Source organism: Nicotiana attenuata, unplaced genomic scaffold (assembly GCF_001879085.1).
Source record: "Nicotiana attenuata strain UT unplaced genomic scaffold, NIATTr2, whole genome shotgun sequence".
NCBI lineage: Eukaryota > Viridiplantae > Streptophyta > Magnoliopsida > Solanales > Solanaceae > Nicotiana > Nicotiana attenuata.
In genome coordinates this window covers 154,316-166,832 of record NW_017672598.1, presented here as the reverse complement: position 1 = coordinate 166,832, position 12,517 = coordinate 154,316, and positions in this window count along the sequence as shown.

Below are 12,517 nucleotides of genomic sequence, written 5' to 3'. Positions count from 1 at the left end.
TTGACTAAAATTCTATTTTTTAGTTAAACACTAGAGTTGAGTACACCAAATATATTATTATCTAAGCATATCAGTTAAGTAATAGAAAACTTATCAACATCTAAGAGCAATGTGCAAAAGTTGAGGCACAAGTTTCCCATGTAGCTTCAATCAAACTTTTCTTCGTTGGCCTTTTATTTTCCTTCATCGTTTTCCTTTCTCGGTTATACTCTTTCTTGAACTTCTAACAGCATAAAGTTTGGTAATATACAGGTCATCCTAACTACGGCCAGGACTGCAAGGGATCACCTGCTCGAAATGACGACAAGTATACTGCTACAACATTATAATTAAACATTGTGATGTATTCCTGGTTCATGGACCAGATAATCGAAAATGAAAGGCCTAAATAGAGCAATACAAATAATCATAAGAACTCATATAGTCAACCCTAACTTGCATAAAATTAAAGTTGTATGGGTCAAAATCAAATCAGAGAAATTTGGCATGCGGAGATAATAGGCCGAGGTCGGGCATGTTTAACCCAAAAAATAATTTTCAAGGTCAAAGCAATAATTTTATATGACGGGCCACAAGCAACCGATTCAATCCGAAAGATATAAAATTTTGTTAATACAACGTGATAGAGAAGTGGAAAATAAATTCAATGACAGATAATATCATAAAAATAAAGTAGAGAAGAAAGAATTCTTACTAAATGATCCTTGATAGGATAATGAGCCGAACAGAGCTTGAAGGGCCGAACTATGGCTAACTTGAGAGCAATATGCTATAAATTACAATATATGGAATTGTAAAGAAGAAAATTAGATCCCTCTCATGGTGGTAAAAATATGTCTATTTATAGGACTAAATCTAAGTAACCATTCTCCTTGAATGATGTGTCCATTATGAGCATTTACTCAACTCATCCATTACTTTTGGAAGACTTGTAACAGCTGTGTAAATGCTGAAATTCCGTAACTGATGAGTTAATTTCGTAACCGATGAGTTAATTTCGTAACTGATGAGTTAATTCCATAACTGATGAGTTAATTCCGTAACTGATGAGTCAATCCCGTGCCTGTTGAGTCAATCTCGTGCCTGTTGAGTCAATCCCGTGCCTGTTGAGTCAATCCCGTGCCTGTTGAGTCAATCTTGTAATTCATTGCCTTGTTCTGACCGTTACAATCATTTATTAGATTTATTAATAATTGATTTGTAACTGATGGTGTAATGATGGTAAATCCCATATAATCCGGGATTAATTGATTCCTTCCTCATTTGTTATTATGAGATATTCTCCCGCACCTGATCTGGGCTATTTCATGATGATCAGTTCCGAAGCTAACAGGCACGGTATGTTCGGTCCCGGGGGTGTTTCACATATCGTCTTTACATGTCATTCTTCATTTTTCTTCAAACTTTGCTGACACGTGTCGCCATTTAATAGACCCACATGGCGAGTCTAATTTTCACCAATACAGATAGTCCCCCCACTTTTCGGTTACTTACTATGATGTGACGGGGAAGTGGAAGATTTTATCCTTTTCATCCTTGCCTCTACCTCATTAAAAACCTTGCCGGAAAAACCCAATAGGGACAAAAACCGGACGAAGGAAAAAAGAGTGCAGAACTTAGAGATTCAGATGATAACTCCACTGCTTATGTTACTTTCGTCAATAATCGGTTGGTTTACCCATGTCTTGTTTCGGGGTTTGAAGACAAATCTTTGCCTTATGTTTGCAAAGTTTGATATATATATATTTCGGCTTTATTTTCTGCCTATTTTAATGTTTGGGTTTTTGTTTTACCCTTCAACTTTGCATTAAAAATACTTTAATGCTCCGTGACTTTTTTGAATAAGCACGAATTATAAAAGAGGGCCCTTTTATGAACGACACTTAATGAAGAAGACGTCTCAACTTCATAATGGTGCAAATATACAAAAGAGAGATAGGAATTTTCACATGTTTTTCTTTAACAATGTTTTGGAGAAAGTTTTTACATTGAACTTTCATAACGTTTCACATGTGTTTGTCTATCTTCTATAACTCATTTTGCAACTGTTTTTTCTTTTAACAGATCCGATATAAGCTTGCACTCGTAACTGTTTTTCTTTTGCAACAGTTTTTTTTTGAATTAGTACAAGGGGATAACTATTTTTGTTTACAACAGTTTTAAATAAGGGTATGAATTTTTACCCATAACTATTTTTATTGATAACAGTTTTCAAATGAATACAAGGGTGTATGAATTTTTACCCATAACTATTTTTATTGATAACAGTTTTCAAATGAATACAAGGGTAATGCTTTTTCATCCGTAACTGTTTTCAGTTACAACAGTTTTTGAGTAAGTACAAAGATGTGCATTTTTACCCGTAACAAATATTCTGCTTTTAACCTTTTTTGAAACATTCACTTATATTTATGAATATGTTTTCAAAGATTTTCGAGTCAGGCTTGTGTTTTTGGCTCGTGACTTTGCTCTTAACTTTCGATTTGTTGGGTAGACCTTAGGCTTGACTTAAATTTTGATTTTTCTAGTCTTCTTTGCCTTTCATATATATAGTCCCCCAAGTGTTAGAGCTTGAAGTATGAAATCTCTAGCATTTGATTATTCCTTCCATGTGGTCCATTTCCTGAAAAGGAAAAATATACGGGACTCGGAGGTATATATTTAGATGATGACTGCTTAACCCCCCCCCCCCTTTTTTTATCAAAAGGGTTGTAACCTAGACCGAGAATAATACAGTGTTCCTCGTATTTTTCGGGTCTAATATCATCATTTGGTTTTTTAGAGAATTTATCCGAGTACAAGTTTTTCTTGGCACTTTAAAAAATTATTTGAGTGCTCATACTTAGTCTTTTAGACTTAAAATATATATTTGGATGCATCGTTACTTGTGCAATGTCTAAAGTTGCACCTTTGGGTGTCTAACTTTTAAATAAAAGAGAGCTCTTTTATATACTTTAAATGCTGTAAATAGGACGTCTCCTTTTCATTCGGGCGTAAAATAGGATCGATTGATCCGAGTAGACTTTTAGTCTGAGGGATTATTAATCCCGGTAGGATTTACAAGAGTATGTACCCCATTAAGATTTACGGGAGTATTGATCCCGGTAAGACATTGAGTTATAATACCATTAGCCATTAAGAAAGGCTTATATATTTAGCTTGAATGGTCGTTGTTGGACCGAATATAAGTTGCGTGTTTGTTCAAAGTGAACTTTATTCTGGTGGCATATTTGCATACCTTTATCTTGACTTAGATGTAAAACTCTCATTTTTTATCATGGGATTCTTGACTCTGACATGGAGTTCTCGATCCTTTTTGTGTACGTGTAGTATACGTATTTTTGAAGAACTCATTCAACACTGCTGAAGTGTTAATGCTTGATATGAGCAATACAACTAACTAAGTTGAGCTAGTAAATTATATCGGAATACTCTTAAGAATTCTATCTTCCAAGGCAATCAATTGTTTGTATCACTTCTTATAATGTCAGGTCAAATTGACTAATCTTCAAGTATAAGAATCTTCCTAGCATTTGAGTTTTGAGGTATGAGAACTCAAACACTGGAATCATAATTTGACAATCCGCAGTTTAATAGTCCCCAGTAGGATAGTTAGTTTCGATATTGATGGACTTTCAAATGGTCCAGTTCCAACATAGGGACGGTACTGAAGCACTTTTTATCAAATATTTTGTACTCTGGTCGGGAACTACGGAGGTTCCAAAATGTTGTCGAGGATCATGTCATATCTTGATTTGAGCTATTCATACTGACTTTGATGAGTTTTGATTTAAAGCCTTATTATTGGAGTAATTTTCACTGCTTTGTTTGGTCCATGGCATTTTAGCTTTTGGAGCCTTAAATATTTTCAAATATAATTCTCCTTCAACAAGGCAGGCAGTACGGGATAAGACGCACTCAGAGTTATCGAGAGCATGCTTGTCTTTGGGTAAAGTCTCATTCTCATTTTCATTCTAATTGATGATAGATCAGGGATCGCCAAAATAAGAGATGGATCAATCCCGAGACTGTTTGATCCGAAAACGATATTTCTCAATAAGTGCCCGACGTTGCTTTCAGAATCAGTGATATCAGCAGTAGATCCGAGACTAGTACATCTGGCTCGATTTTCTTGGGTTTCATAGTTTTCTTGGATTTGATCAATCGTTAAATCAATATTTTTGCTCTGAGTCCCCAAGATAATTTAAGCCCTGTAGCATATGCTTCATACTCGACTTTGTTGTTAGTAATAAAATAACTTTTATGAATTATCTAACTACTTTCCCTGATAGGAATTAAGCATTGTCCCTAACTCGGGAAGTTTAGTACTTGTGGACCTAATTGTGTAGAAGGTCCAGTTCCTGAGAATTATCCCAGAAATAACATGTTCAGGTAATATGTTCGAGCTAAGATTAATCATGAAATCTGCTAAATTTGTGATTTTATAGCCGTGACTGATAAACAATATCATATTCACTTAGTTCGACTACTCATTTAGCTAGCCTTCCTAACAGTTCATGTTTATGCAAAATATTGCGCAATGAAAATATAGTGACTACGGGAATTGAATGACATTGAAAATAAAGCCTTAGATTTAGGGCAACTACAATTAATGCCAATTTATCAAAATGTAGATATGTAGTTTCCGTATCTAAGAGCATTTTATAATAGATCGGAGAATGTGTACCTTTATCTTCTTGAATTATAATTGCATTTACCTAGACATCTAAGACAATTTGGTGTAGCGGCAATCATCTTTCTCCTCGGAATTTTGAAAGTAATGATGCGTTGTTGTTAGATAGCAAGTTCGAATGATTCGACTTTTCGGACTAAACCGATCTTTCGAAGTTCTGTAACTTTATCTTTTATTATTTGACTCTAGTTTCTTCTTTTGCTTGACCGGATTATTCCACGGGTCAATATTGAGCATATAAATCTTTACCTCCGGTGGTACACCTGTTATGTTAGCATGGAGGCAAGCAAAGCAATTTTGTTAACATGTAAAAGTTACCTTTAAATTTGGTGTCGAGTCACGACCAACGTAAACCTTCCTATTTGGGAAGTCAATGATAATTTCTAGTTCTTCAGCATTTGACCTCGTGGATTCTGATGCTTTCGGTTCAATGATTGCTTCGGAAAATATTTGTATAATTGTCCAAAGTTATTAATGAACCTTCCTTCCTCGTGGTCTATTCCATCCCGCAGCTATCTCTTCTTTTTCAGTTGTTAGGTGAGGTATCTTTGTAAGAAATCTCGTGGGTCTTTTACCCATGTTCCTCCTAATCTTCATTCTTCTCCTATGAAATTTTACAATTTAGCAAGGTAATTCCTTACCTGTTCGGGTAGATCCAGATCTCTTCTAGCCCGTGAAGAAAATCTCGTATCTCTTTGCTCGGACCTATTTTCTAGATTTTTGCATTTAAATTCGAATCACCCAAGAATCACATCTGTTTGATCTCCGGACTTGTTTTTTACTTTTAATTGAATGAACGTGTCTTCCTTTATTCAGAGCTTTGTATATATCGAATTTAAATTTTGCTCCTCAGTTCCGGGAAGGTCCGGCGTTATTCTTCTAACTCCTTCAATCGGATCCGGAATCACCTCGGTTTGGTTTTCGAACCTGTTTTTGGTCATCTTATTAGTGTCGATTCGACTTACCGTTTCTTCTTCTATGTAAATCCCGATGCTGTAACGGTTATGCATATTATTCTCGTAGGACAGATAAGAATTCGCGGAGGTGTTCTATCCGCTCGTTCTGTTCCTTGATCTGTTTCTGTAAGGTTAGAACTAAATTTTGCAAATTAAAATTACCTGGTGTATCTAAATCTCCTGTTCCGGAACTGTTTCGTATAGATTCGTTATAATCAGTTCTAGTACTGATAGTTGCGGTACCAACATATCGATGTACATTCTCTATTTTTCTCTGCTTGTTGATTACATATTATTATCATGGCTATTCTTCCCTTTTTTTTTTTTGCATGGTAAAGCCATCTCCAACTTGGTTGTCCTCAACTGTGTTGATTGGCAAATTTTGGCCATGATAAAGGTATAAACTGAAAACAAGCGATTAACAAAAATTGTTACTATCTTTGGACGAATAGCAAATTTGCTTGAGTTCTCGGTAACGGAACCAAACTGTTTAACTCAAAAAATAGTTTTCAAGGTCAAAGCAATAATTTTATATGACGGGTCACAAGCAACCAATTCAATCCGAAAGATATAAAATTTTGTTAATAAAACGTGATAGAGAAGTGGAAAATAAATTCAATTACAGATAATATAATAAAAATAAAGCAGAGAAGAAAAAAATTCTTATTGAATGATCCTTGATAGGATAATGAGCCGAACAGAGCTTGAAGGGCCGAACTATGGCTAACTTGAGAGCAATATGCTATAAATTACAATGTATAGAATTGTAAAGAAGAAAATTAGATCCCCCTCATGGTGGTAAAAATATGTCTATTTATAGGACTAAATCTAAGTAACCATTCTCCTTGAATTATGTGTCCATTATGAGCATTTACTCAATTCATCCATTACTTTTGGAAGACTTGTAACAGCTGTGTAAATGCTGGAATTCCATAACTGATGAGTTAATTTCGTAACTGATGAGTTAATTTCGTAACTGATGAGTTAATTCCATAACTGATGAGTTAATTCCGTAACTGATGAGTCAATCCCGTGCCTGTTGAGTCAATCCCGTGCCTGTTGAGTCAATCCCGTGCCTGCTGAGTCAATCCAGTGCCTGCTGAGTCAATCTTATAATTGATTGCCTTGTTCTGACCGTTACAATCATTTATTGCATTTATTAATAATTGATTTGTAACTGATGGTGTAATGATGGTAAATCCCATATAATCCGGGATTAATTGATTCCTTCCTCATTTGTAATTATGAGATATTCTCCCGCACCTGATCTGGTCTATTTCATGATAATCAGTTCCGAGGCTAACATGCACGGTATGTTCGGTCCCGGGGGTGTTTCGCATATCGTTTTTACATGTCATTCTTCAATTTTCTTCAAACTTTGCTGACACGTGTCTCCATTTAATAGACCCACATGGCGAGTCTAATTTACACCAATACAGGGCAGTCATCAACAAGGCCGAGGTCGAGCAGTCATCAATAAGGCCGAGGTCGGGCGGTCATCAATAAGTTCGAGGTCGGGCAGTGATGATACAACTAGTTTTCTTTGGAATCCTCAAAAAGAATATTCTACTGAATATACCCTCTAATTGTACTTTTTTTTAGGGTTTTCTAGGGATACCCCTTATAAATAGGAGCAAATGACTTCCCAAAGGGGGGGCTCTCTCCCTCTCCCTCTCTCCAAGAAAATATGTAAACACACCTCTCTAAAGAGATTAGTGGATCTATGATCTCATACCTTCATCAGATCCAAAAAGGGTCCTAAGGTTCCATGTATTTGTCTATCATTCATCTTTATCAAATGAAAGAGGATCCGCCTCACTCAAAATTGGGTGAATCTTTTCCTTTATTTATATTTTATTGCCATTTAATGTTACTTAATGCATTTATTAAATCTGGCCATAATCACTGCCAGCGTTTATACTCATCTATGTTTTTCTATTCATATTAGTCATCCCGGATCTAGACTTAATTATCCTTAATTAGGATTTACCCTCTATCTTCTTATTTAATTAGCTTAACAAAAAATGTCTCATACTTTTTTGCTCAAACAATTTGGCGTCGTCTATGGGGATTTTCTTGTTAAAATTTTAATTTCCTCTAGATCTAAATTCGATTCTAGTTCCACTTTCGTTAATAAATATCTCATCAATACCATTCAAATTCAATAATCACCTCACCGATTTGCTTCATTTCTATTATTACCTCACCAATATAGATATTTATTGACGTAAATCTTATTTTGGGAAGGTAAAGTGATTTTACTGACTGCTCCCATCTTTACTTTTGGTTGAACTCTATGATTACCTACAAAAAAAAAAAAAGGAAAACAATGTGCTGATTAGGAAAAGAAAAAGAATTAAAGAAGATGGTGATGGAATGGCAGCTTTTACTTTTTTGGTATAACTAGTAAGATGGGAAAGCAGTGCTTTTTCAGGAATTGAAACGAAAAAGACACTCAACTACCTCAGTGCTTTAGTAATATGTACAAAGTAATAAATCACAGCCAAGAATTAGCAATAGCATACTATTTTTACAGAATAGAAAGAACCCCAAAGTGCTAGATCCTTGATTGCTAGATTTTAAGAATGTATTCACTTGCTGTCTATCTTGCTTGGATGTTGGCTTATGACTTCCAGGTACTATTTTCTGTGGGAAGAAGCATCGAGGTAAATCAAAAGCGAAGGACCAAAGCTTTCTTGTTATTATCTATTAAATTGAGCCTCTACGTTCCCGACGAGGAAATCGGCGAGATGATGGTGCCGGAAAGTTTGTCGATTCAGACGTCTACGTGAAGATGAATGTCGGAATTTACTGTCACGATCCGAATTTTCCACCCTCGAGGGTCGTGATGACGCCTACTAATAGGAGCTAGGCAAGCCAACTTAATTAACAAATTCATTAAACACATGTTCTTTTTTTTAACAATTAACGGCATTAAATAAAGGTGACGGAATTAAATTCATTAGCGGAAGACTTAAATTATATAACTGAATAAAATACAGAAATTCCAACATACGTCTCTACCCCGGGACTGGAGTCACATACTCACGAACATCTAAGGAGTACTACATACAAAGTCTGAAAGAAACATAATCTGTTTATCTCGGGTACAATGAGATGACAATCAAATGTAAAGATAGAAGGGAGACGCCGGGCCTGCGGACGCCTGCAAGCTACCTCGGGTCTCTCTGGACTGAAGGTTCGCCCCCGCGCTAATGCTGCTGCTGCTGCTCAATACCCGGACCTGTGCAAAAATGCACAGAGTGTAGCATCAGCACAACCGACCCCATGTGCTGGTAAGTGCCTAGCCTAACCCCGGCGAAGTAGTGACGAAGCTAGACTGGACCTCACATAAACCTGTGCAATTATAAATATACAGCAGAAATCGAAGTACAAGGCAACTAACAGTATGGGAGAGGAAACATGCTGTGGGGAGATAACAATATTAACAGTAAATCCAAAGTAATCAATCTAGGTGCAATTTATAATTTCCGACGATCAAGAAACTAATACCAACACCAAACACATTTGTATCACTAACTGTTGCGGCGCGCAACCCGACCCTAATATATTTCTNTTGCGGCGTGCAATCCGATCCACAATTATCACTGTTGCGGCGTGCAACCCGATCCACTATTATCACTGTTGCGGCGTGCAACCCGATCCACAATTATCACTGTTGCGGTGTGCAACCCGATCCACAGTTATCACTGTTGCGGCGTGCAACCCCATCCACAATGTCTACCTCTCAACCTTGCCCAAGCAACAGTCACAAATAAAGGGCAAAGGAGTGAACAAGTAATTGGAAGGAAATCCCAACAAGGGTACACAAACAACCAATAATAACCATGCAAGAGTAAATCGTTATTTCTCTTTTTCTTTCATTTTCATATCCTAGTTCTCATTAGCACTCGTGTCAAGCTCCAAGGCATTTCTCATTTCATATACTCTCACCATTTGTGTTTCAGACCGAGCCAATGCTCCACGAAGTTCCACAATCACAATATCCTTCACAAGGTGTTTACAACGCATAGAAGCCATCAATTAAGCATGGAAGGCATAACAATATTCACACAATCCACATACAAGGACTCACGGTCATGCTAGACCCCAATGTATAGGAACTCGTCACCATGCCTATACATCGTACTCGATCATTTAGCAATTAGCAAACAAGACTCGACTCCTATTCCCTCAAGCTAGGGTTAAACTAAACACTTACCTCAACTTCCACGTCCAATACAAACCTCCACAATCGCTTTCCCTCTCGAATTCGGCTCCAACTCAACCAAATCTATGCAATAAGGACTTCATGTTATCAATGTGTGCTAAACAAATCAAACCCAATGACTAATTATAGCTTTTTCATCAATTTACCCCAAAAGGTCAAAAATGCCCCCGGGCCCACATGGTCAAAACCAGAGGTTCGAACCAAAACCCGATTATCCATTCCCCCATGAACTCAAATATGTAAGTTATTTTGGAATCGGGCCTCGAATTGAGGTCTAAAACCCCCAATTTTAAAAAAACCTAGGTTCTACCCTAAATTCCCAATTTCCCCATTAAAATCTTTGTTTTGACGTTGAAATTATGTTTAAGGATCTTAAGGAGTTCAGAAAATCAGTTAGAAATCACTTACCAATCATTTTGAAGAAGAAGAATCATTTGGAAAATCGCCTCTTGTGTTTTGGGTTTTGAAAAAAGTGAAAAATAACTGAAAATCCCGACCTTATATACCCTTCTGAAGACTCAGCGTGGACCGCGCAAAAGTGCACCGCGGCCATGCTGAGGAGCTGGAATGATGACCCTCACTGAACCCACCCAGCGCGGACCGCGCTGTTTTGGAGCGCGACCGCGCTGGAGGAATGAACCCAAATCCCACTCTCTGAATCTCCCAGTGCGGACCGCGCTGATATGGCACGCGGCCGCACTGGTCGAACTGGAATTCACTGGCCCTCTGAACCTAGCCACGCGGACAGCGCAGAAATGCACCGCGGCCGCGCTGGGGGCCTGCAACACCTGAACCTGCAACCATCTGATACTTCTAGCCTAAGACCTCCCAGGACCTACTCAAAACTCACCCGAGCCCTCGGGGCTCCAAACCGAACATACATATAAACTCAAAAACATCCTACGGACTCATCCCTGCGATCAAATCGCCCAAACAACATCATAATCATCAAATTAGGCCTCAAGCCCCAGAATTTCCTTCCAATTTTCATAAAACATCAAGTTTAGAGTTTTTAGTCCAAAACACGTCAAACGACGTCCAAATTCAACCAAACTTTACAGAAAGTACTTAAGCCGTATAAAAGACTTGTACCGGGCGTCGGAACCAAAATACGAGCCCGATACCACAGTCTTTTAATCACATTTCATTTCCAATTTCCTTATTTTTTCAGAAAACAATTTCACACAAAAATTTATTTCTCGGGCTTGGGACCTCGGAATTTGATTCCGGGCATACACCCAAGTCCCATATTTTCCTATGGACCCTCCGGGACCGTCAAATCACGGGTCCGGATCCGTTTTCCCAAAACGTTGACCGAAGTCAAACTCAATCAATTAAATTCCAAGATTTAACAATTTTTCTCACAAATTTCATATTTAAACTTTTCCGGCTACGCGCCCGGACTGCGCACACAACTCGAGGCAACCCCAAATGAGGTTTCTAGGGCCTCAGAAGTACAGAGGGAGTAGGAATACAGGTGATGACCCTTTTGGGTCGTCACATTTACTTGATGAGGACTTGCCTTCTCCCTCTAAGATTTAGGGTATTTTTCGCATATATCCCTCTTTATTCGGCGGAACAACCCTTTCTTGCCAAACTGGTAGCGACCACTAAAAGCGTAACCGGAGAAGGGAACGTGGTCACTCCTCTCGACTCGTCGACCGTTCAAATCGAGGTAATGAACGCTTTCATTTTGTTTTAACTGACTATTTCTCTAAGTGGAATAGAAGTAGGAGCAATCACCTAGGAAACGCGTCGTACTTTCCAACGCAAGCAAAATTAAGCAAACTGGGACTCACCCATGAAACGTAGAAGCTAAGCAAAACTGGGACTCCCCCAGAAGACACCGAAACTTTCCAAAAAAAAAGAAAAGCAAAATCAAGTATGCCAAGATCCGCTCCGATGTCTACGGACAGTATGGTAGCCTATGATTCGCCAAAATCTGACAATGACACAACGGGTTAACATTTCGACATCAACTCGAAATAATACCCCTACGGCCAAGGGCCATCTCCAGAAATAAGAGTTCGACCTCGCTCGAATTACAACGGGTTAACATTTCGGCCTTAGCTCGAAATAACACCCCTACGGCCAAAGGCCATCGCCAAAAAGAAGAATTCGACCTCGCTCGAATTACAACGGGTTAACATTTCGGCCTTAGCTCCAAATAACACCCCTACGACAAAAGGCCATCGCCAAAGAGAAGAATTCGACCTCGCTCGAATTACAAAGAATCAACTTCGGCCTCGTCCGAATCAACTTTGGCCTCGTCCGAATCAACTTTGGCCTCGTCCGAATCAAATTTTGGCCTCGTCCGAATCAACTTCGGCCTCGTCCGAATCAAACTTCGGCCTCGTCCGAATCAACCTTCGGCCTCGTCCGAATCAACTTAGACCTCGTCCGAATTCACATTCGGTCTCCTTGCCCGAATTCACATTTGGTGACCTTGCCCGAATTCACATTCGGCGACCTCGCCCAAATTCACATTCGGCGACCTCGCCCGAATTCACATTCGGGGACCTCGCCCGATTTCACATTCGGAGACCTCTCCCGAATCAACATTCGGCGACCTCGCCCGAATCAACATTCGGCGACCTCGCCCGAATTCACATTCGGCGACCTCGCCCGAATTCACAT